Below are 27,765 nucleotides of genomic sequence, written 5' to 3'. Positions count from 1 at the left end.
CTGATAAATATTAATTAAATCTCTCTTGTCAGGTCATTTTCCAGCAATGTATAGAAATACATTCTCACCACCATTATCCTTCTATTTTGTCCTTTTTAATCTCTTCATATAAGAAAACATCTCCTTAATGACAGTGTTTTTGGAAGTCAAATGTGTGTATTGGGAACTTTTAGAAACAAATTTTCAAAATAATCTGATATGGAAAAGCAATAAACTCACTGGAAGGAATCTAGGATAATACTTGAACAGAAAATATAAAATAAATATCATTTGGTTTATTAAACTAATATTCATTTAATAAGATAGCCATTTAGTGATTCATCTACTGTTCAATTATGAATTTTTATTTCCTCATTTGCACAAATGAAGGTACAGCTAAGTAATTCCTGTCCATAGGCAATGTATTACTATAAGAAAATTAAACATTTGCTAATTATTTCTTATATGTTAATAAATAGTCCCAGGTCACAATTTTAGTCTCTGACATAGTATAAGGTTTTCTGTGGAAATTTCTACAGCAAAAATTCATACCTTACGGCATTATTATTATAACGTGTAATAAATATGAGCCACTAAAATCTGATAATTGCCGAGGAAATATTTAGAAAAATAAAAGTAGCTGAACATATTCAGAGATAAATTGCCAATGCTTATTGCATATAAACTATGTACTAATTTAATTTATACGAACAGCCATTCATGTTTAGAAATATTGGATCAAGATAGATTTAACCATTATATTCCCTATATGTTAATTCATGACTAAGTATACTGAAGCCAACACAATATTGTGGAAAGACCAGGACATTTTGCACTCAGAAAGTCCTACATTTCAAACTTCCTTGGGTCTTATTAGCTGGGTGATTTTGGGCAGTGAAATATATTTTCTAGGTTTTATTATCTTCATCCACAAATCAGATGATAATAGCAGACTCTTTGGGCACTTGAATGGACTAAATGAGATATGTATATATTTACTACAGGACCTAGCAAATAATAAATGATATCTATAAATCCCCCTTCAAGTTATAATCATATTTGTATGATTCTTAATGCATAGAAATGAAAGCTCGAGGCTTTTTCCTATGCTACACGTCAAATGAAATATGTGGATGAAATTGTTTGTACTCTGGTTTGATGTCATTAGTTTTTTTATTTTACTTAGTTATTCTTTTTGTTCAAATGCTTAATAGTAGCCTGTGGTGTTATTTAAACAATGAAAGATTTGTCTCTGAAATTAGAAGCATCTTCAGCTCTAATTCTAAGAATTGCATTAATATCAGTGGGAGGTTGATGTGTCTATAATGCATAAGGAGGCGATAAAAGAAATTCCCATCTAGCGACTAACCAAAGGGTACTCTGAAAAAGGGAATTCCATATGTCCCTCCTGTTGAGAAGCTTTAATTCAGCACTGCAGACTTATACTAATTAATGTGTGGGGAGTTTACATAGATTATGGAATAGACTTTATTTGTTTTTAGAAAAGATAATTGCATAAAATCTCTAAAGTTGATCCTATTTAGAGCCAATGATTATATGTGATAAATGAGCCTACTCTCCTAAATGTTGCATCTCTTGTTCCTTTCTGGGATTTCCCTGATTTCAAAGTATGTGAACATAGCAGACAGACATATGGTAGGCATTTAATAAATATTTTTGGAAAGATGTTAAATGGATAAACTTGATAAAATTACAAAGAGGGGAAATAATTGTGCGTTTAATCATTCTATGAGGTTGTCTAAAATGGTCCATGAATCAGTTATCTGTTCACAAGCTAAATGCAAAGCATGTGAATTTGTCACAAGAAATTCTGCTCTATTAATTAAAAATAAAGAAACAAGAGTCATGACTGTAGAAGGATGTCATCACCTCGTGGGGAAGATATGCTTTTTGCTGACTTTGTTAATTTATTTCCCAGGCCTGGCTGTTCTTTGTGCTGCAACACCACTGGTTTGCTGAGCCCAGCCTTCCTCCACTGCCAATCTACCACATTTAAAAGCCATAGTGGCTCTTTGCCCAGAGGAACCTGCATCTACAAGTCTAGGTACAACGAGGAGCTAGCCTAAGGCGAAGGGGCTGACGGAGAACTGAGAGGTTGCCCAGGACTGTTGCTGGGCCCAAAGGCAGCTAAATTGAGAGACTTGGGGAGAACTGTCCTCACCATCGGGAGGTGAGTCCCAGGGGAGCCCCAGGACTCTGAACCCAGCCTTAGCAGATCTTGCTCACTCCACTTGGGCCCTTTCTGAAGACTGATTTTGCAAACCTCCTTTTTCTATTGCTTGCCTCCCTTTCCTAAGTACTGTAAATAAATAAAGCCATTCCTCTGGAAGGGTAAGGAGTCTATTTCATTAGGGTTGAAAGAACTAATGCACATCCATCTATAAAATCAGCTCTTTCAACAGAAAATGGCTTTTGCGAGTGATTTATTTTATTATAAAGTATTTGCATTTTTATACATTTGCACTAAATTAGAAACAAATTAAAAACAAGACCTCTTAATATCTTAAAACGAATCCTCCTGTAAAAAAGCAACATATTTAACCTGATAGCTATTTTGTTTTCATTCCTTTTGTCTTGACGGGTTTTGAAGAAACCAGGCGACAAGAAATATTCCTCAGTAATTTGTCTTTGCAAAGACCTTGTGTCGAGGTGCTCCCAGCAGATGCCTATTTCTGTCACTTGGGTTTTGGTGTATGAGTCTGTCGTGAATTTAAGATGAGCACATAGTTCCCTCAGCGTGGTTTAAAGGGGCGCCACCTCCTGGGGTCACCGCAAACTCAGAGCAGATGCCCTGAGTGGCCACCAGTGGTGAGGAGCAGTGGGACGCGGTGCATTTCCTTGAAGCCCTCGGTGACTTAGAGAAGAATAAGGGGAAGACACCTGTCAGTCGGTCGCCGTGACTGATGCCTTGGAACCAGTCCTGGGATGGGCCATCCATTTGGAACCCTCGTCCGCTGCTGCTTCCTCCTTCAGTCTCTTGAACTTACCTTTAAGACTCCCCAGCTATTTTTCATTATAGAGTTAGTAAACAGATCTTGTTCTCACCATATTTCCGAGTACCTATGTCAGATAGAGCTCTTAGCTTGGGCCTTAGGTCAAGCTGTCTTTGGTCCTGTTCGTAACACGTGTCTGGTTCACATGTTGTACAGCATGTGTGTGTGTATGTGTGTGCACATGTTTTTTTAATGACATTTTACTGCCAAGTGGGGAAAAAGTCCATTTAAATGGATATGGCACAATTTAAAGCCAGAGAAGCATAATACCAATGGTACTTAGCTAGAATCCAAATAAACTGCAAGTATTGAGGGGAAAAAAAAGCCATGATGAAATACACAAGCAAACTGAAATAGTGATAACTTGCTTGCTCCTGTTTCATAGTTGCAAGTAGAATTTTTGAGAAATACATTGGAAAGAACCAGATTTTAAATTAGAAATTTAATCTATATCTCACATTGCTATCCCAACTTTATTATTACATTGCATTTCCTCTCTTGTGTCTATTTGTCCTTCCCCTCCCTTTTCTCTGAGAGCATGCTCACTGGAAACAAGACCTTGGGGTCTTGCAGGGTGCAGAGTGGCTGTGGAGCTCCATCATTTGATCCCATTTCCCTCAGAACTTTGGGAAAGAGGAACAATTCTGAAAGTAGCACCTGCGTTCCTATAGGTCACTACCTATAGGTAGTGCCTGCTCAGAGATGCTTAATGCTCTCCAAGCTTATTTTTGAAAAGCACCATTTGGGCCTCCAGCACTTTCAGTTCTGGGCTTGCTTACTGCTACTTTCATATTAGAAGTCTCCTTTGTCAAAGCCCTTAGGCCCAGAGGTGATAACTGCTACAGAAAAATTGTACTGATGGAAAGATATATTTTCAACAACTGTTGACTTTTATTAGTTCAGCCTCTGCTAGAATAAAGGGTAAGTGGGCCCTTGATATTTTAAATGTTCTATGTCCCCCTCCATATACTTCCCAGGTCAGCATTCTTTACTGATGAAAATTCTGGTCTGGATCTTGGTTTGCTGCCACAGTGAGAAGTGTCTGCAACTTATCTACCTCGGAGCTTTGGTTTTTATCCCCTAAAGCCTGAGATCAATAATGGTAGCATGAGCTTTGCAGTGGTTTCCTCATTTTCATTAGTCTGAGAACCAGATGTCAAATTAAAAGATATCTAAGTATGCTTGGAGGATAGAGATTTCCTGAAAAAGAGGAGAGTAGCACAATTTTGCATACTAAAAATTTAAACATAATCAAGGAGATTAAAAATGCCATATGGAATTTCTCAAAAGAGCTTTGTAGACTCTGATCAATCTTATGGATAAAATTTTAAAATTCTGTTATCCATAAAACTTTTATTAGCTCACAATTTTACAGTGTCTCTTTCTACTAGTGCAGGAGTGAAATGCATTGCAAGGCAAAAAGTATTTAGCATGAGATATATAGGACTTTTATTATAATTTTTCACATAATTTCAAATTTGGTCACAGATTTTAATCCAATCTAATTGTTCCTGTATCATAGGACAATAGGTCCATATGTACCTAAACATTACATGGAACAAATTTTAGCATGTGTATTTAGCAAGAAATTAAACGTTGACTTCAAATGTATAGAGATGAGGTAGATTTATAGTCCTTTGACTTTCAAAACAGCCTCCTCAGGCTTTCAATCCCATGAGCAGTTTATTTAGTGCAGGGGTTCTTATCCAGGGATCCATGAGCTTGAATTAAAATTCAAAAACGCATTATTCCTGTGGGGACGTGTTGGTGCAGGTGTGATATATTTATTAAATAATACGCAGGATAGTGTGGATTTAGTAAGAGGTCTGTGGTTTTCACCTTCCTGGCAAAGGGGTCCATGGAACAAAAAGGGTTAAGAACCCCAGATTTAGTGGAAGGAGTGCAAATTTGAAAGCGAAGAAAGGTGGGTTCCAGCAATAACACTAGACTTCAGGTGAATTAGTTAATGCCTCTGGAAAATTAATTTGCTCACCTGCAAACTGAAGGAGTTTGAATAGATATCTGAGGACTCTTTGAATTAGAAAATTCTGTTTCTACTCAGAGGTGTTGTAGCAGTTTGATATTGTTTATGAATTCCAAAAATAGATATTGGATTATGTTTGTAAACTGGTTTGTTATTCTGGGCATATTAGATTATATTGGATTCAGAGGTTTCACTTTTACTTGATTAAATAATGATTAAGGCTTTAATTGGAAATTCACAGGAAAACTGCACTGTAGAGGAGGGAAGTGAGAGTTTTGATCCTGGAACCCAGGAAGTAAACCCACAGAGACGCAGAGAAGGCCATATTCTATACAGCAGAGGTCTGGGGAAGAGAGAAGAGCGGTTTGCCTGATATTCTGTAACTGGCCTTGTGGAGGGACCAGAGCAGCTGAGCCTAAAGAGAAACAAGTCCTGGGAAGAGAGGAACCCAGGAAGCCTGAAGCCTGGCAGACATCGGCAGCCATCTCGCTCCAACATGTGGCAACAGACTTTGCTGAGGGAAGTAATTTTTGCTTTATGGCCTGGTAACTATAAGTTTCTATCCCAAATAAATACTCTTTATAAAAGCCAAAAGATTTCTGGTATTTTGCATCAGCACCCCTTTGACTGACTAATACAGGTGTCTTCCATAATTTTTGCAAAATTCTTGTAGTCAATGGAAATGAAATTAGATGAAAACTTTAAAATGAGTAATAATTATGTAATCATGTTGATTGCTAGAATATCAGTACTCATCTTGGCATCAATATTATATTATTAGTTTATTGTTAATGAAGTTTAAATATTATCTCCTCATTTTCCCCTGTTAGGTTTGTAAAATAATGTATTAAATCTAAACAGGACAATATTGTTTTTATTTTGTACAGCACTTTTTATATATTTTATAAAGAGCATTCTTATAATTTATCTGGTATAATGGGCAAAACACATCCTTTGAGATATACAGAATGGGTATTATTGTCATGTTAGGTTTGAGATAATTTAGGTTAAATGACTTGAACAAATCCATATGGCAATAAACCCAGAAAAATAAGCTAATTCAGAACATTTAAAGAGTATGTTTAATATAAAATCAATCTTCCCTGCAAAATCAGGGCAATATATAGGAGAAACAGAACATAGAATATTATAAATGATGAAAATATTACATTCAGAAAGGAAAACACAAGTAATAAATATATATATATATATATATATATATATATATATATATATATATATATACGTTTCTTTAAATAAAATTTTAAAGACCTTAGTGGCTTGCTAGAGAAATAAATAGGAAGATCCTGAGATACCTCTCTCCTCATCCAAACTTTGTCCTTTATCTCTAATAAAGACTGATAACACATTTTGCTCTGCAGAAATTCCATTTCAAGTGTGTAAAAGTCAACGGTCAGGGTTTCCTTGTAATCTTTTTCCAGTTAATCAGCTTGTAGATTCTTCTAGTCGTCTGGTGAAATACTTAAAGAAGTTTGAAAATGCTCAGTTGATGACATAAATTTGACTTGGAGATAAATTTGTAAGAAGTGTAAAGATTTTGGCATGTAAAATTAGTTTTTCAACAAACAACAGCATTATATTAAAAATGAAAACAAGAGGACAACCAGCAAGATGGTGGCGGAGTAAGGAGTACCTAGAGATGAATCCTGCTACAGGGTAGTTAATAAACACCCAGGACTCTCTGGAGCTAGCTGAAGCACGTTGAGGGCTCCAGGAGACCAGAAGAGCATCCTGCAACGTCCTTGAAGGAATGGAAGGAGGAGACTGCCCATCTGCAGAGTAGATTTGTAAGTAGAAAGCTACATGCCACGGAGGCAGGGACCCATCCTCCAAAGGAGGCACAAGCTACCTGGAGAGCTGTTCTGCAGCTGGAATTGTAAGCTAAAAACCTAAATCCTAAAAATGGGGGAGGAAGAGACAGTTGGGCACCAACTTCAACTATGGATGAGTAAATTCAGCGGACTAAAGTATAATCCTGAGAACAGCTAAAGTTTGAACCTAAGTCAGAAAGAGACCAGTAGCCACCATCTTAACTCTGCGCCTGGCACAAAGGGAAGCAGGGTGGACTGAAAATCACAGTCCTGGTGGAGACTGGCTTCTTCCCATCTGGATCAGATTGCAGGTCTAGCCTAGTCCCTAGCCCTACCTCTGGGAGGGAGGAAGCTGGGGGGACCTGTGCCAGCCTTTCCAGGATATTACTGGCCAAGTCACAGAGACCGGTGATCATTCTACTCTGGCATGGCAAGCTGCCCCAGAGCTATTCTGTGGCTGGAATTGGAAGCTCCATTTACAAAAACAGGGGATGTGGAAACAGTTGGCCACTGATTTCAGCTACTGATTGGTGGACTTGGCTGGCTGAGCTGACAGTATGAATTTGTCTGAGTTGGAAAGAGGCCAGTGGCTGCCATTTTGACTCTGTCCCCAGCATGAGGGAATCACAGTGACAGTAGGAACCACTTTCTTTCACCCAGATTGGCCTGCAGCCCTAGGCTAAGCTTCAGCCTGACCTCTGGCAGGGCCCTGTACCAGCCTGCCCAGGTAACTGCAGGTACCTTTGGCTGGCACAGAGTGAATAAACAGAAGTCTACTAGGGCAACTGCAGTCATCTTGGTCCTGCACTGCATAGACTGCTGCTCACACCAGCAGCTATACCTCTGCCCCAGGCGGGGGGTGGGTGGGGAGGAGAGAAAGGGGCATGAAGCTTCTTCAGCATCTCTGGACAACTACAGTCTAGGCCTGCATGACTTGCATTATTCCACATGGCTGTGACTCTGTCCTATCCCTGGCAAAGGAGAAGTTGGGAGAAATTTCATTGGTTCCTGGGGCAATGAGGGCAGCTTGAGCCTCCACAGCTTATAGTACCAACCACACCCTTAGTCCTACTACACAACCAGCAAGGGAGAAAGGGCAGGAAGCCCTAAACTAAAGAGAAAAACTGCACCCAGAATAGATACATCTAGTAAGCCAGGTGCCAAGACACCAACAAAAAATTACAATCCACACCAAGAAACAGGAAGCTATGGTCCAGTCAAAGCAACAAGATAAGCCTCCAGATACATAAAGGAGTTGAAACAGCTAATCATAGATTTTCTAACAAATATCCTTGATAAATTCAATGAGATAGCTAAAGAGATAAAGGAAATTAAGGAATTAAATGAGCACAAAGAAGAATTTGAAGGCATACATAGAAAAATAGCAGGTCTTATGGGAATGAAAGGTGCAATCAATGAAATTAAAAAATCATTGGAATCATATAATAGCAGATTTGAAGAGGCAGAAGAAAGGAGTGGTGAGCTTGAAGAATGGCCTCTGAAAGTGAACAAACAAAAGAACAGATGAAGAAAAGAATGGAAAAAAATTGAACAAGGTCTCAGGGAACTAAATGGCAGCAAAAGGCATGTAAACATACATGCCATGGGTGTCCCAGAAGGAGAAGAGAAGGGAAAGGGACAGAAGGAATATTTAAAAACGAATGGTAGAAAAATTTTCAACCCTGTGGAAGGACATAGATATTCATGACCAAGAAGTACAATGTACTGTCATCAGAAAAAATCTGAACGGACCAACTCTGAGACACATACTGATCAGAATGTCAAATGTGAAAGACAGAGAATTCTGAGAACAGTAAGATAAAAGTAATGCATATTATATAAGGATATCCAATAAGATTAAGTTCTGATTTCTCACCAGAAACCCTGGAGGCAAGAAAACAGTGGTATGATATATTTAAAATACTACAAGAGAAAAACTTCCGGCCAAGTGTCTTCTATCCAGCAAGATTGTCTTTCAAAAATGAGGGTGAAATTACAATATTCACATATAAACAGAAACTGAGTGAATTTCAACAGAAGAGCCCAGATTTTCAGGAAATACTAAAGGGTATGCTAGAGCCTGAAAAGAAAATACAGGTGAGAGAGGCTTGGAAGAGAGTCTAGAAATGAAGATTATATCAATAAAAGTAACTAAAAGAGTCAAAAGGCTGGTGGAAATGAAATAAATCAGGAATAAACTTAACCAAAAATGTCAAGCATTTGTATTCAGAAAACTGCAACTCAATGTTAAAAGAAATTTAAAAAGGCCTAAATAATTGGAAGAACATTCTATGCTCATGCATTGGAAGACTAAATATCATTAAGATGTCAATTTTACTCAAACTGATATATAGATTCAATGCAATCCTGATGAAAATTCCACCAGCATTTAAAAAAAAATTGAAAACACAATGATCAAATTTATTTGGAAGGGTAAGCAGTCCTGAATAGCCAGAAACGTCATAAAAAGGAAAAGCAAACCCTCATCTCCAGACTTTAGATCATATTACCTAGCTATAGTGATAAAAAACATCATGGTACTGGCATAAAGACAGATACATAGACCAATGGAACCAAATCGATGGTTCAGAAACATACCCTCACATGTATAGTCAAGTGATTTTTAACCAGCCTGTCAAACCCACACAGCTCAGGCAGAACAGTCCATTCAACAAATGGTGCTGAAAGAACTGGATATCCATAGCTGAAAGAAGGAAAGAGGACCCCTCTCCCACACCTTATCCAAAAATTAACTCAAAATGGATCAAAAACCTAAAAATAAAAGCAAGAACTATAAAGCTTCTAGAAGAAATTATTGGAAAATATCTTCAAGACCTGGTGGTAGCTGGTGGATTGTTAAAGGAGATAAGAGGAGGACTCGGTGGACTACTGATGTTTAATGTATATAGACGTTTTAATTAGCTTTACTGTAAAAGTGTTGAAATGTATAGAGTGGATGGTAACAAATAGTGATTAACAGCTGTTTTGCAAATGGGCATGTGACTGAAAATGGTAATCTATGGATGTAAATGCCAAATGACAGAATGCTGGAGAAGAATATAGGAACTGAATAGCACAGTAAACCAAGAGGTAGATGAGAATTGTGGTTGGTGGTATAGATGCAAGAGTATCCTTGCTGGATATAAGACTCTTGGCTGGAAGTTTTTTTCTTGTAGTATCTTAAATATATCAAGTACATGCAAAAACAGGGTATGCTTCTTGAAATTCATAGAATCAAAGCATAATTTAATTAAAATTTATAGCTGATATAGCCACTGATATAAAATATAAAGAAAGGATGGGAATTACCCAGTCTATACATTGAAAAATAAATAGTTCCTAATTTGTCTTGGTCAATTTCCAATTAAAAATGTTTCATATTATCTGTTTGGAATTACATATTGTTTTAGAGTTAGAATATCAAGTGAAAAGAAAAATGCTAATTTACCCCTAACCAAAGTTTTGGTGTGAGGCCCAAAGATGTGCTACCCTTTTTGAAGAACATATGTTATTCATTGGTTAGAATAACAGGGGTCAGTGTGTGCTCTACATCACATAGGAGAAGGAAAATCCTGTATATTTCTTTATAATTTATTTACTTTTGAAACTCTAAAGAGAAAATATGAGTAAATCTATATTACTTTAATCATAATACAAAATACTCCTAACTTACAAACCCATCCTTCCTTTAAAAAAATGTTTTTTGTATATTGGTTGTTATATGATTACTTTGAACTTAGAAAATAGGTATGGTGTAGTAGTACTTTTCTTTATAGCAGAATCTTCATATATTCATAATTACTTATTGCTAAAAGTGGTTTTCTTCTATATAATCATTGTATAGATGAAGGCACAGAGACCCTTTAGCATCAGGTAAAGCTCCTAAGGAAACACATGTACAAGCCTGAAAATAACATCCAGTTTTTTTGATGCATCCCAGGTTTTTTTGCCCTTTCTATCATCTCCCCAGGAAGTAAATTTAAAATGTAATTTAATTAATAAAAATACAAGTAAGAGGAAAACAAAATACCACTAGGTACGAATTTAGACTTATCACACTGACAAAATTTTAAATATTCCACAAAATAAAATATTGGAGAATATCGGAGAAACTGGAATCATTAATGCGCTGCTGTTAGTAAAACCACTTAGAAACAATTTTTCATTGTTCAGAAAAGTGGTAAATGCCTAACATAATAATTCCACTTTTGTGAATATTTGCACAAATGTTCAGAGCAGAGAAAAACTGAAAACAACAGTAGAATATGTAGCTTTGTTGTAGAATATTCAAACCATGAAATATTATACAGCAGTAAAAATGAATAAACTACAAATACAGTCTTTAGTAAGGATGAATCTTAAGATGAGTAATAGTGAACATAAAACCAAATGATAGGAAAAATATAGTACAATTTCATTTTTATAAGTTCCAAAACCTACATGAAACAATATAAATTTAGGGATACATAAAGATATATTAAAACCACAAAGAAAACAGAACATGATTAACACAAAAGCAGAATATGATTCACACAATATTCTTTATTAGTTATCTCTACGGAATAGAGGGGTTAGGTTCGATGTGGAGTTCAGAAACAATATTGCTAATATTTATTTTCTAACACTGGGTGGTGGGCACACAGGTGAAATGTTACTGTTGTTCTTTATGGCTTTCACACCTATTAAAATGTCTGTATCTGTCCATTACTTGATGAAAAGTAATCTTTCAAAATTCAACTAGTAGAAAATTTTCAGAATGAAAAGTTACAGTCAAACTTCGTATTTGACTGCTTTCAAACTCGTCAAATTTGGTACTTAGTACATTTTGATGTGAGAATTTTGTCCCAGTACTTGTCCTTTGTTTGGTACTTGATATGCAAGTTGGAACTCATCGGTATCAGTTGCCTCATGACTGGCTACACTTTCAGCCAAAATAAAGGGTCACACATTAGTCACAGGGTAGCTCTTGCCCTGTGCGCAGCCCATTGCTGTCTTAACTTAGCTGCTATGGTCATTTTTGTGTATTTTTGCATTTTTTCCTCATCACGCGTCCTAAGAAAATGAGCAGTGATAGCGCTGAGCAGAAAAGAAAATTACTTCGCACCACAATTGAGGAAAAAAAAAAAAAAGAAATAATAGGTAAATATGAGAGCAGTATTTGCACTACTGATCTTGCTAGGGAATGCAATATGCCTAGAACAATGATCTCCTTCAACAAGGATAAAGAAGTGATAAAAAAGGCTGATGTTACAAAATGTGTTAAAGCAGTAACAAAGCAGTGTTCCCAAACACTGGTGGAAGTTGAAAAGCTGTGTCTAATTTGGGTAAACAAGAGGCTGTTTCTGGGGCCTCTGAAGCCATAATATGTGACAAAGCAAGTGTTGCCTGCCTATCTTTTGCAAAACAAACGAGAACCAAGTGATGAGAGTGTTTAAGTTTTTAAGCACCAGCCACAGCTGGTTTGACAATTTTAAAAACAGGACCAGCATCCATAGTTTTGTGAGTGCTAATAAAAAGGCTGCTGATGAATTAGTCAATGAATTTCAAGACTATGAGAGGTTGAATTTTTATACCCCACTAAGGTTTTAACTGTGATGAGATTGGAGTTTTTTTGGGAAAAAATGCCAAGTAGAACCTACATCACAGAAGAGAAGGCATTACCAGACCACAAACCAATGAAGGACAAGTTCACTCTGTTGTGTGGGAATGCTAGTGGGTACTTAAAACTCACAATTTTTCAAGAAGTGTCATGTCATAAAAAGCAAACTCCATGTGAATGGGAAAGGCCAACAGCCAAGTTTGGGTCACAAGGAATTTTTCACTAAGTAGATAAATGAAGTGTTTGGCCCCTCAGTGAAAAAATATTTGCTGGAGAAAGATTTGCCTCTGAAAGCTCTCCTACTCTTGGATAATGTGCCTGCCCACCCTCCAGCCTTGGAGGATGACTCACTGGAAGAGTTCAGTTTCATCACTGTAAGGTTTCTGTCCCCTAACACTACTCCTCCATCCAGCCCATGGACCAGCAAGTCATTTCAAACTTCAAAAAGTTGTACACCAAAGCACTTTTTCCAGAGGTGCTTTGAGATCATCTCTGACACCCAGTTGACCCTCACAGAATTCTGGAAGGAGCATTTCAATATGCTGTACTGCTTTAACCTTATTGATAAGGCCTGGAACAAAGTTTCTTATGGGACAATGAATTCTGCATGAAAGAATTTGTGACCTGTAGCTGTGATTCAGAGAGACTAAGAAAGGGTTTGAGGCTGACCCCAAGCCTGCAGGTACAGAGGGTATAGTTGTGCAGAATATTGTCTCTTTGGACCAATCCATGAGTCTGGAGGTCGATGCTGCTGCTGTTGAGGAGTTGGTGGAGAAACAACATGAAGAGCCCAGCACTGAGGAGCTGCAAGAACTACCAAAGGAGCAGCAACAAGAGGTGGCTGAAGTGATTTCTTCAGTCGAGGAGGAGATAAGGGAGGATGTCCCCAGTTTTTTGATAAGAGAAATGTGTGCAAAACTTTGTGAAGTACCATCCATACAAAGCTCTGACAAGCAGCAATGTGAATTTATTGAATGACCAATTTCACACTTCCAAGGAATTCTGCAAAGAAGACAAGCGGTCCTCATTGGATAAGTTTTTAGTGAAGGTGACAAAAAGTGTGTCAGAGCCTGTGGTGCAAGTTGAAAAAAGGCAGAAGAGAGAAAGAACACCTGAAGTGCAAGTGCCTGATGTTCTATTGGAGGGAGACTCTTCTTCCAAGCAACGCTCCAGGTAACTTCTCTTCATCACCATTCTCTTTGCACCATCCCATTTGGCACAGACTCTTCTCAGTATGGGTAAAGTGAAGTTTTTATTTTATTTAGTCTAAGTAGTTATTAATTTTTAGGTTTACTTCTCATATAAAGTAATGATATGCAACCCTATCTGTTTACATATTGCCTAAAAATGTGCACTGTCTTTGGTTTGGGGAAGCATTCAATTTATTTACATTATTCCTTACGTGAAAAATTTGTTTGGTACTCATTGTTTTTGGTACTTGTCATGCCTCCCAGAACCAGTTAACGATTACTACTGAGCTACCACTGTATTTGTAATAAAATGCTGTCCAGTAATATATCTTTGGCAACTTTAAGATGATCAACACACAAATATCTACTATGCTAAGCTCTTCAACATTTTCTGAGTTGGTAATTCAAGGGAAAGGGAGTAAGGCTGACAGAAATTACAAGAAAGAGGGTTTAAGGCATATTAGTAGGAAATCAACTACAGAAGTTAGATTGCATTCAAACTAAGGTAATTGATATTTAATAGACTCATTATTCAAATAGTAAAATGACACAATGAAAGCACAGATTTAGGGAGACTGAACTATTTATAATGTGATGGATGGCTTGAACTTGAGAAATACTACTACAAGCCAGAAGACCAGTTTGCAACAATAATCATAGTTCAGGCAAAAATAATTAAGGGGGAGTGGGGACTCATGAGGGAGGATGGTGGAGTGGGGAGATCCACTTCTCAGCCTGTCCACCAGAAGAACTATTAAGTAGGAAGAAACTGTCTAAAACAGCTATTTTGGAACTCTGGAGGCCATAAGAATACTAAACAGCATCCAGAGAAGAGCAAGAGCAAGAGTCTGATAAATTATTGGGAACACCAAAACAACTGAAAATCTAAAGCTCAGGACAAGACACAGACCCAGAAAGACAGAGAAAACCCTGCACACTACATTCAACTTGGGTAGACCTTCCCAACAAGATGGCTGAAACTCAAGAAAATCTGTCTTATTACAAGCTGGTTGCAAAATCAAGAAACAGACATCTCAGGAAATAAATCCCAGAGTTAACATTTTAAAATATTAAAATGTACAGTGTGAGATGAGAGAGTACAAGATAAAGAACAAGAAATGATGGCCCATCCAAAGAAAGAGGATAAAAATCCATAAAACACCAATGAAGAAGAAAGCCTTAGAAAAATGATCTTAATGCTCAAGGAGATGAAGGAAAATACAGAGAAGGAACTACATAATATCTTGAAAACAATGATTGAGAAATATGAAAATCTTAGTAAAGGGATATAAATTTTTAAAAGGAATCAAACAATACTACTGGAGTTGAAGAACACAAAACCTGAAATGTAAAATTCCCAGGAGTTTCGAGGGCATGTTGGAGCTGGCAGAAAAATCAGTGAAATCAAAGACAAGCCACTTGAAATATCAGGCTAAGGAACAAAATGAAAAAAATAATTACAAAAAGTGAAAATAGCCTCTGGTACACCTCTGGTACACCATCAGACATACCAATATTTACTTTATGGGAGTCCCAGAAGGAGAAGAGAAAGAGAAAACGGCAGAAGTAATAGTCAAATAAATAATGATGAAGAATCTCACAGACTTAGAAAAAAACATGAATACACACAACCCACAAACCCAGAGAACATCAAACAAGATACACATGAAGAAAAATACAGCACATCATGTATTGATCACACTATCAATTTGGAGGACAAGTAGAGAGTTCTGAAAGCTGCAAGAGAAAAGCAGAATGTTATATACATGGGGATCCCAAGTAGACTGAGTGATGATTTCTTCTTAGAAACCATGGAGACAAGAGGCAGTGGGTTGAATTACTTAAAAGTGTTAAAAGAAAACAACTATGGACCAAGAATTTTATATCCAGTGAGACTTCAAAAATGAGGGGGGTAGGAGCAGATGTAGTTCAACTGGTAGAGCACCTGCTTTCCATGTATGAGTCCCAGATTCATTTCCCAGTACCATCTAAAAAAAAAAAAATGAAGGGGGAGAATAAGACATTTCCAGATAAACAAAAGTTGAGAGGATTCATCACAACTAGAATTGCCCTATAAGCAATGTTAAAAGGAGTTCTTGAGAGTGAAAGATAAGATGATAGAGAGTGGTTGAAAGTGGCACAAAGAAATAAACACTTGCTGTAAAGGTAACCATGTGGGTAATTATAAATACCAGTATTATTGTAGTGTATTATTTGATATGAAACTCCACTTCTTACTTTCTACAGGTGCTAAAATGCAAATGTATACAAAGTTATGATAAATGACATACATGTAAAAGATATGAGTGGAAACTTACAAAAAAGGTAGTCAGACAGAGGGATATAGGAAAAGTGTGTGTGTGTATATATATGTGTGTGTGTGTGTGTGTGTGTGTATATATATATATATATATATGCTATTGAAGTTAAGTTGGTATCAAACCAAATATGATTGTTATATATTTAGGATGATAAATTTTAACTTCATGGTAACCACATGGAAAGTAGTTGAAAACATATCCAGATAGAAAAGAGACATAACTCAATATCATAGAACACAAAAATCAAATGAATATCAGAGTAAACATAAATGAAAGAGATGAGAGATAAAAAAGCTATACGACATACTAAGATTAAATAGCAAAATGACAAAAGAAAGTCCTCTATTAACAGCAGTGACTTTAAATGTAAATGGATTAAATCCTCTGGTCAAAGAGCAGAGATTAGAAGAATGGATTAAAAGGCATGGCCCAACTATATACTATATTCAAGAGACTAATTCTAAATTTAAAGATATAAGTAAATTGAGGATAAAAGGGTGGAAAAAAATTTACCTTGCAAGTAGTAACCAAGAGAGTTGGGATGGCTATACTAACATCAGATAAAATAGTCTTCAAGTCAAAAACAATTTTGAGAGATAAAGACCGCCATTATATACTGATAAAGGGAACAATTCAATAAGATGCTGCAATAATTGTAAGCATATTTGCACCTATCAGCAGAGCCCCACAATATATGAAACAAATTCTGACAGATTTGAAGGAAAAAAATTGATGATTCTACATTAATAGTAGGATACTTTGGCACACTACTTTCAGTAATGGATAAAACATCTAATCTAATCAGGAGATCAATAAATAAATACAAGACTTGAATGATACACTAAACCAACTAGACCTAACAGATACAGAACATTTCATGCAACAAAAAGAGAATACACATTGTTCTCATGTGCACATCGATCATTCTCCAGGGTAGACCATATACTAGGTCGTAAAACAAGACTCAGTAAATTCAAAACTATTGAAATCATACAATGTATGTACACTGACTGCAACAGAATGAAGCTAGAAATCAAAAACAGAGAAATGGAAAATTCACAAAATATAGAAATTAAACAGCATATTCTTAATCAATGGGTTAAGGGGGAAATCACCAGAGAAATTAGGAAATATCTTGAAGCAAATGAAAATGAAAATACAACATTCAAAAGCAAACACAGTGCTGAAAGGGAAATTTATAGCTCTAAATGCTATTGTAAAGAAGCAAGACTTCAAATTAGAGACCTAACCTCAAAACTGTAAGAACTAGAAAAAGAAGAGCAAACTAATGCAAAATTAGCAGAAGGACAGAAATGACAAAGTCTAGAGTGCAAATAAATGTAATAGGAAACATAAAAAATAAGAAACAAAAGAAGAATCAATTAAGCCAAAAGTTGAAAAGATCAGTAAAATTGACAAACCTTTAGATAGAATGACAAAGAAAAATATCAGAGAGGATAAAAATAATGGAAATCAGAAATGAAAAGGGAGACATTGCTCCTGACCTTGCTGAAATAAATTGGATAACTCAGGACAAGAGGATACTATGGGCAATGCCAATAAATTGGATAACCTAGATGAAATGGGCACATTCTAAGAAACACACAAACTACCTATATTGAGTGAAGAAGAAATAGATGATTTCAACAAACTGAATACCATAAATAGATTGAACCAGTAATCAAACACCTCCCAACAAAGAAAAGCACAGGACTAGATGGCTTCCCAAGGGAATTCTATCAATCATTCTAAAAAGACCAAATTTCAATTCTGCTCAAACTATTTCAAAAACTTGAAGAGGAGGGAACATTCCCTAATACATTCAATGGGGCCAACATGTCCCTCATACCACAGTCAGATAAAAATATAATAAAAAAGGAAAATTATAGAGCAATATTTCTTATGAATGAAAGCGCAAAAATGCTAAACAAAAATGCTACCAAGCTGAATGCAATAGCATAGTAAAATAGTAAAAGAATTATACATCATGATCAAGTGGGATTTATCCCTTGTTTGCATGGTTGATACAACATAAAAAAATCAATTAATGTAATACATAAGATTTTTTTTAAATGAAGGAAAAGAAAAAAAAACAAAAATAAAAAATAACAAAAATTTAAAAATTAAAAAAACAAAAAATAAGAAAAAATACCAAAAAAGAGGGAAAAAAAAACCCAACACGTTTATCTCAATCGATGCAGAAAATGCATTTGACAAAACCCAGCATCCCTCTTGATAAGCACATTTAGAACACTAACAATAGAAGAAAACATCCTCAACGTGATAAAGAACATATGAAAAACCCACAGCTAATATTCAGCTTAATAATGAAGACTGAAAGCTTTCCCATTAAGGTCTGGAACAAGACAAGGAAGGATACCCAATGTCACCACTGATACTCAACTTTGTACTGGAAGCTTTAGTCAGAGCAATTAGGTAAGAAAAAGAAGTAAAAGTCATCCACATTGGGAAGGAAGGAGTAAAACATTCCCAATAGTAGATAACATGATCCTATATATAGAAAATCCTGAAAAATCCAGAAGAAAGCTCCTAGAGCAAATAAATGAATTCAGCAAAATGGCAGTGTACACTATCAATATCCAAAAATTAGTGGTGGTTGTAAATACAAACAATAAACTAACAGAAGAAATCAAGAAAAAATTGCCATTCAAAATAGGAACTAAAAGAATCAAACACTTGAAATAGCAGTGATTTTAAACAGCGGTGTTAATAGAAAATTTACAAGTTGAGCTGCAAGTCAACAAACACATTTATTTGGGGTCTTAAATTGTGATTCTGGGAGCAGATTCACGTAGTAACCCAATCTGTGTCCCATCTTGGGACTTCCAAGCAGGGGTTTTTAAAGAAAAGAAAATTGCATAACTGTAAAGAATTATGATTGGTGGATAACTGGGGTTTTCTAAATGTTCAAGTTAGACAGTTTACTAATTTCTTTATCATGTAATTGTTTCATGGCATGTGGATGTCCTCAAGCATTTGTGGTTTAGGTTTTGCATACGTGGTAGTTTGTGATACCCGGCTCAAATATGCATAAGGGTAACTTTCTGAATGCCCTCCAGATTCTGTTTTAAATCTCTTAGCCATGGTAACTCCATTTTGTTTTATCTCTTTTCTCAGTAGGAAACATCAATTTATAAGAAAATTCTTTCTAACAGTCTAGGTTTAGACAAAGTCTGGACATGTGTAGGTTAAGGTTTTAAGAACCTTTCATATGAAGTGTAATAAACTCAAATAGTTGACTGAGCTTTTGAAATCAAGTATTTGGCAAGCACATGAAGAATGTAAGTGAACCCCCTCGCCACATGGTCAATACATCTGTGAAGTAACTTTGTGATATTTTGGCACCGAGGAAGGCATAATTATTTCCTATTGTCTTATTCAATTTCAAATGACCACTTATTAAGGCAATGTAGGTCAATTTTGTTTTTGAACTGGGAATATCTAATTTTTTATTGCAGTTAGACAGGTGGTATGATTTACAGAATAACCATTTTACAGCTGAGGAGAAAAATAACATTTTCTAGAGAGCTTTTAGTATAATGATTTCAATTTTCAATAGAACTACACATAAGAAGGAAAATAAAAAGTTTCTGTGCCAATGAGATCATGAGAGAAAGACTCTCAATAAAAGGTAGAATTTAAAAGTATCTCCTATGCAAATGATTAACTCAGACTTTGTAGTGAATAATAATTTCCAAGAAAATGTTCAGTTGCTGTTGAGTTAGAATGAAGTGAGATGACTCCTTCATCTTTATTTTCCTCATGATCCCCCACCCTCACAAACTGGAGAATCTATGTGATATCTTTTGAATTAAATTTCAGAGTTCACAGGGACTCTGATCAAATCAGATAAGATATGGAGGGATTTAATTGCTTTAATTTTTGTTCATTAAGCTAACTTATTCATCAGTACCTGCCAGAATGTATCATTTTTACTATTTGTTGAATAAGAAAACAGTTTTATGATTTACCAAAGAACTGAATATAACATGTTCCAAAATGTAAACATGTTTATTAAGGACCCTTTATAGCATTTGCTGTATTAAAGTGAAAAAAAGATCCTCAAAGAGGGTCTATCTTTCTCCATACTCTCTATTGGGGTTGAATTGTATTTCTCAAAAAGATATGTTGAAATCCTAACATAACTCAGAAAATGATCTTATTTGGAAATAGGGTAATTGCAGATCGAATTATTTAAGAAGATGAGGTCATACTGGGGTATGGTGGGCTCTTAATTCAATATGACTGGTGTTCTTAAAAGAAGAGAAGTAACACAGATGGAGGCAGAGATGGGAGAGATCATCTAAAAGCCAAGAAACACCCAGAATTGCTGGTAAACACTACAGGCTAAAAGAAGTGACCACCTACAGATTTCCTAGGGAGCATGGCCCTGCCACCACCTTGATTTGGAACTTCTAGCCTTCAGCAGTATGAGACAAGAAAATTCTGCTGTTTTAAGCTGTCAGCTTTGTGGTACTTTATTAAAACCATTCTAGAAATCTAATACACAGATAGTCTCTAGGATTAACATTTTCTGGAAGAAACTTTGGGAAATGTGATTCTATAGGGCTTAAGGAATATTACTAAATGAGAAGAATCTCCTTTTATATCTTAAAGAGAAAATTGAAAAAAAACTATAGTCTCATCTTTACTACTTCTCATTTTTGTTATTTATCATATCTGCTATTATTTTGGTACTAGTGATACAAAATATTTGCACAAGAGAACCTACAAATTTCTCACTAAACAAAACCAGACGTACTCAGAACAAGGTTAAATTGGTCAGCTTTTTCTAGATTATCTGATGAAGGGATTTTAACATTCATTTTAGGCAAGTATATTTTACCATAAATTCAAAATGTGTGACAATAATAAAGCATTGGAGTTTTATTGAAATAAAAGTTCTATTGATGCATGCTGAAGTCCAGTGGAAAGGACTAATGGCGTTAACCCTCAGGAGACCAAAGAGGGAGGATGGATTATGTCATAAGGAGATTTTCACCCTTATTTATATATAAATCTGCTATTAAAGGTACTCAGATGTTCTCCTCTGTAAATAAGGACCTAAATAATTATTATGCCTTTACTCAAAGAGATGCTGTAAATACCAATTAGATCATGAACACAAAGCTCTCCGTCAATATCAAAGGATGTGCTCAGTAAATAGGAAATGTTTGGAAACAGCAGATGATTACTAGTACCTTTTATGTGCCAGGCATGGTGCCAAGTGTTTAAGATCCATTATCTCACTCTGTTCCTCACATTGGTGGAAATTCAGAGCAGAAACTGAGTCATTTTTATTATTTACCAAAAGAGCAAAGCCTAGTGTTTTGCTCAATTGGTTGCTGAGTGTTAACCTTATATAATTTACAGAAACCATCGTAAAATTTTCAGATTATTATTTTGTCTTCTGGTGCTATTTTATATCTTGAGAGAATATCTCCCTAATTTTATGAAGCCAGAGTCCCAGTTCACTAAAAAGAAACTGCATTAAAAAAAGACGGGAATTTTCCAAAGGTAGAAGATTACTAACACCTACTTGGTTACCAGAAGCTGCCCCCTTTGGCTAGACTCTTACCATTTATATCAGTAAAGATCTTTTTTTTAAAAAAAAACCCTTATTCTACTGTAATCTTTGAAAATTAATAGGTTATAAACTCTGTAAAGCTTTCATTGATTTTCTTGATTGGTAAGCACATTGTAGTGCATTATAGATCATCTTAAATATACCTGACCAAGAAATTATTGACCTAACTTTAAAAATTGAGACCTTGGGCCAGGAAACATTAAATGTTTGAGTATTTCCCTCACTTACAGCATGCCTTATAAAATTGTGCACAGATAGTGACAAATTGGACTATTCTGATTTATTGTCTATAAAAATGGAGCAGGAAGTATAAAAATCAAACTTGTTTGGCTCTAAATATCAGAAAGATTGCAGCCTTTTCAATTATTTTTGCCAATCACTGACAATAGCTTTGTTTTGATTGCATCAGAAACTACTTTCCTTGTCTTGATATTCTCTGTAGTTGCTTAAGTAGATTTATTCTAGATAGTAATCCTTATTTTCATCACTGTCAAATGTGATCTACACTTGGGTGAATAAATTTAGATGACAGAAAATGCTTTACTGATTACAGTTTTCACAAAAGTCACCCTGGTTTTGTGCGGTCCTACTTGTCTATTGATTGATTATATTCTCACGCCTCAATCATCTTCAGGTTCATTTTCTATGCAATACTTTTCAAAACTTAATTTGGAAAAGAACTCTCACTCAGAAAAATTATTGGTGCTATGCATTTTATACAGATGACTCTCACCTAAGAAACATAAAGTACCCACATGATTTTGGGTAGTAATGAGGGCCAACATGCATAAATATGTTTTTGGAAACAGCAATGAAGACTTGCATTTCTTTATTCAAATCAATCACGAGACTTTGGCATTTTAATGATTCTCGAAAGGAATAGATCTGTCTTCCATTTTACTTAGACTTTTGAGGACAAAAATACTTCCCATTCTGGATATTTTGGAATGAAACTGATCTGGGTTCAAATAATAATTAAAGCAAATCTAAGTATCACTTTCTATGTGCCAAGCACTTTACTACAACTTTACCTACGTCACAATTTCATTAATACTCCCACAAATGCTATGAGGTAGGAGCTATAAAATCCATTTTACAAATTAGGGAATGGAGGTATAGATGTGGAGGTATAATGAACATCAAGTAACTTTCCTAAAGTCACCCTTCTAGTAAGTGGCAAATATAGATTTGAACCTGAGCAGTCCAAGATTTCAGAGCCCATATTCCTGACCAGTAAACTATATAAAGTTATCAAATACAGTGCTTAGGAGATATGTCATAATTAATACAATGGTTGTTCCCTTACTGATTAGTCAGAGATCTAATTCCATAGGGTGAGCTGCAAGTTGGAAACTTGATGAAAGTGACAAATTCCCCCAGAGAAGTCACAAATCACGAAATCCAATGGAATTGAGAATGAATTCCCCAGAAGAAGCTGGCTGGTTGAAGAAGATACATAAATTCTTCTCTCTGACAGCTGAAATCATCAATGCTCCCTTTAAGGTTTCAATTGATAGGATGAGGAGACTTCCCTGAAGGCTAAAGGCAATCTCCTTTGTTGACTGTAGATGTAATCAGACATAAATACAGTCAATTGAATAATGATTTAAATCTGTCTATGAAATACTCTCACAGTAACAATCAGGCCAATGCTTGTTTGACTAAACAACTGGACACCTTAACTTAGCTAACTTGAGACAGGAAATTATCACACTCACTTTCTAGGAATCTGGGTAATCAGATTGTTTTAAGGGTAACTTTACTTACGTTTTTAGTTATCTACCTTCAGAGATTCTAATGCAGACAGCCTCATTACCAAAGCCTGAACATAATCTGCCCTGTACCACCAGTGGATTTGTTACAAAATAGAAAGAAACCCAACACACTAGCACTTCTCTTTGAAAATCTTCTAGGGCATCAGATAAATCAAAACTCTGAACTGGTAGCATACATGGAAGACTTGACAGATGTGTGTTTTTGTTTTGTTTTGTTTTCACAGAGGAAAAGTGACCACTAGGTGGGGCGGGTTCAGGTGGGGACCTTTTGGATCTCTTTTGAGTCAAGAGAAATGCAGAAAACTCGTTTCATTTTCAGAAGTAAAATTTCTCTCAACTGCATCTCTTGTAACGCGGGCCAGTGATTTCTAAGTAACATGCTGATTGTATGTGGTCTTTGTTGAGAAAGATGAATGAATATGTGCAAAGGGAGAGAAGACTTGAATTTAGGTTTAACAAATCTAAATTCTATGTTTAACTGCCTCTGATGTGCATTTGATTTTCTCAAGTTATCAAGGGTTTCGTCAGTGCTGCCAGGCATTAGGGTAGATATGGCGTTAGAATAATGGCTAAAATATTACCCCTACCCTTAATGAACTCTAGGATATTGGAGAAGTCATATAAATCGGTAATATGATTATAATGGGATAAAAGTCATAGCAAGTTGTCTAGGGGCACAAGGGAAGAACACCATTCTTGTCACCTTAAAAATGACACCCTGCTTGTCACCTTAACAAGCAATAGTTGGAGCCCTGGAACTGCCGCCGCTGAGTCTGGATTCACCACTGCGTGCCGCAGGTGCCCGCTCAACGTGGAGTCCCTGCTCCTTCCAATTCCAAATCTAAGATGGCAACTCTCAAGGATCAGCTGATCCAGCATCTTCCTAAGAAGAATGGATCCCTCAGAATAAGATTACAATTGTTGGGGTTGGTGCTGTTGGCATGGCCAGTGCCATCAGTATCCTGATGAAGGAACTGGCAGATGAACTGGTTCTTGTGGATGTCATAGAAGACAAATTGAAGGGAGAGATGATGATCTCCAACCTGGCACCCTTTTCCTTAGAACACCAACCATTGTCTCTGGCAAAGACTATAGTGTGACTGCAAACTTCAAGTTGGTTATTATCACAGCTGGGGCACATCAGCAAGAGGGAGAAAGCCATTTTAATTTGGTCCAGCATAACGTAAACATCTTTAAACTCATCATTGCTAATATTGTAAAATACAGCCCGAACTGCAAGTTGCTTGTTGTTTCCAATCCAGTGGATATCTTGACCTTTGTGGCTTGGAAACAAGTGGCTTTCCCAAAAACCATGTTATTGGAAGTGATTGCAATCTGGATTCAGCCTGGTTCCCTTACCTAATGGAGGAGAGGCTGGAGGTTCACCCATTAAGCTGTCATGGATGGGTCCTTGGGGAACATTGAGACTCTGGTGTGCCTGTGTGGAGTGGCGTGAATGGTGCTGGTGTTTCCTTGAAAAAGCTGCAGCCTGATTGAGACACTGAAGCAGATAAGTAACAGTGGAAAGAGGTTCACAAACAGGTGGTTGACAGTGCTTATGAGGTGCTCAAACTGAAAGGCTATACTTCATGGGTCATTGGACTGTCTGTGGCAGATTTGACAGAAACTCTAATCAAGAATCTTAGATGTGTACATCCAATTTCTACCATGATTAAGGAAGTCTATGGAATAAAAGGTGATGTCTTTCTTAGAGTTCCTTGCATCTTGGACAGAATGGAATCTTAGATGTTGCCAAGGTGTTACTGCCTGCTGAAGAAGAGACCCATTTGAAGAAGAGTGCAGATACACTTTGGGGGATCCAAAAAAAAAAGGTGCAATTTTAAAATCTTCTAATGTACCATTTCATTGCTTAGTCTACAACAGGATTTTAGTTGGGGGTTGCTCCTGTTCTTTTTATCTGATCTGGGATTAAAGCAGTAATATTAAGATGGCCTAGAAAAAAAAAGTAGACTTAGGAATGGTTCGTAAAACCCTAAAGCTATTTCCTGATGCTGAGGATGATACCTATCTTGTATAGTCCCAAACTGGTTATACAAAATAGTTCTTCCCTGAGGTGCCAGTGTCAATGCACATGCTGCAGTTGCCTTTCTAACCAGAAGAATGTGTGCTTACTGTGTCTTTTATACCTTTTGGCTCCTTCACCAAACATGCCTGGTCCAACTTCTTTCTTCCCAATCAATCACATCCTGGACTCCAATGTGTAAATCCAACATTGCATGTCTTGTGGGTAACTGTTTTAAAGCATCTTATTTTGTGTTCCAATTGTATCAAAGTAGTGTACATTGCCATGTAATGTAAAAAAAAAAAAATCTACCTATAAACAATGCAACCAACTGTTCAAATGCTGTACCTCAAAAACGTCAAATAAACCATGAAGAGTGACTACTCTGTTAATTTATTATAGCATCTATTTTTTTCATTAAAATTTTGAGAGCCATTAGACTATTATTCTTGGGGAAAAAATAAAAAGCAAAAGTAAGGGAGTAGATGTGGCTCAAGCAGTTGAGCTCCTGCCTCCCACACGAGAGTTCCCAGGTTCGGGCTGTATTTTACAAGCAAAAACAAAATGAAAAAACCAATTCAGGGAAGCCAATGTGTTTGGTGGTTGAGCCCTGGCTTTTCAGATACGAGGTCCCAGGTCCAATCCCTGGCCGCTGATATCTCAAAACAACAAAAAAAAGCAATAGTGAGAAGCAAGCATGCCAGGGAGAGGCACATACTGTGCAAAAACCCTGAGCTAGAAAAAAGCCTAAAATGTATGGCATACTTTTGATGTCTGATTATTGGGCTTCATTTTCCTTTCCAAGGTTTTAAACAATGTATCTCCAATAAAACCCACATATTTTGAAAACAAAAAATTTTATTCATTCTTTCCCTACCTTAAGGCATTCTTTCCATAACCAGACATTATCCTCAGAATAGCTATATTTGTTAACACTCAGTATTTCCAACACGTGCTACCACATTTCCCCTTTCCATCTATAATGTGGAATCGTGTCTGAAGCCATTATATCACATGTTAGTATTATAATTAACTGAGAATGAGAGAAACACATTTTTAAAAGTCCTTAACAAATAGAGTGATGCTTGACAGGGTCACAACTGACAAAATATGTGGTGATAAAAAAGACATTTGGGCTGTACTTGGCAAATATATTATCTTTCATTTTTTCAAGAATGGTGTCAGATGATTCTCTGCTATTTCTTTACAACTCAGTCTCATTATTTATGTTTGATAGCTGTTAGAAATGGAAAATAATCTTTTTCCAATTCTTTAAGCTCAATTGTACCAAGAAGTGAATACTTAAATGTATGTATAGATTCAAATGGAACTTTACCACAGCCCTTGGGTTGCAATATGTGAATTTGTGAAAACTTGACCTTGAACCACCTGAAAGATTTAAAAATGTTTCTGGAAACTTTGAAATGTTTACAGCTTTATCTATCATAACAAAGTTTTTATTTTAATTGCCTACTCAGACATCAAATCATTTTTTAAAAATCTGTATATTTTATCCACATATTATTGAATTTTCATTTAAATTGTCTTTTACTCTGAAGTCAATGTTCCCAGAAAATGTTTGTACTTTCCATTAATAATCCTAACTCAAAACTTAACACTCTACCCTGCTTTTCTCAATGCTTTTTATATACCCAGAGCTTTCTCTAAATAGCATCTTATCTTCTATTTGACTTGTGTTTGGGTCCTAATGTTTGGTTAGTTTTGCGCTAGCACTTGTGATATTGCAACGGAAGCGGACTGACAATGCTAATATAAGAGAGGTACTATAATGCACTTTCAAAAGACAGTCTTATCTTCTTACTAGTAATTTAGTGGCATTTGCTCTACTTAACAAAAACTAGTTTTAAACCCACTTTTTTTTAAACAAATCAATTTTGTTGATACATATTAGTAAAGCATAAAATTCATCCCAAGTGTGCAGTCAATATTTAATATAATCACATAGTTGTACTTTCATCCCTTCAATCATTAGAGCATTTTCATTACTTCAATAATAATATTAAATAAACAAAGAAACAAACAAGAAAATTCCTCACCTCTCACTCTATGTTTTAGTTTCTAGCTATTCTATCCAAAGTGTATAATCACAGGCTTTTAGTATAATCACAACGTTGTACATTCATCATCTCAACAATTTCATTACTCCCGAAAGAAAGACTCCATACCCTTAGCATTCCTTCCTCAGACCTGCATCAAGTGAAGGGGCTCTTCTTCCAGGAACTTTATCTTTGTTACCTAATGTTAAGGTTTTACCCCAGGGTGGTTCCTCCTGATTCTGACGGATTACTTCCCTCTGACTTTTAAAGGCTTCTGGGTGCTTTGTTACTTCTGCTTAAAACAGCACTTCCTCAGCCATGAACTTTCTTTTGTGAGTCATCTACTTGATAGGTTTCCACTGAAGGACATGCTACTTTAGCCC

The 27,765-nt window shown here is 36.1% G+C and overlaps 1 pseudogene; it reads left to right on the top strand.

The window, feature by feature from the left end:
* Window positions 1-24,142: 24,142 nt before the first annotated feature.
* LOC101434261 (L-lactate dehydrogenase A chain-like) lies at window positions 24,143-25,146 on the top strand (annotated as a pseudogene).
* Window positions 25,147-27,765: the final 2,619 nt, after the last annotated feature.

Source organism: Dasypus novemcinctus, chromosome 11 (genome assembly GCF_030445035.2).
Source record: "Dasypus novemcinctus isolate mDasNov1 chromosome 11, mDasNov1.1.hap2, whole genome shotgun sequence".
Lineage (NCBI taxonomy): Eukaryota > Metazoa > Chordata > Mammalia > Cingulata > Dasypodidae > Dasypus > Dasypus novemcinctus.
This window is presented reverse-complemented; position numbering and strand designations above follow the sequence as displayed.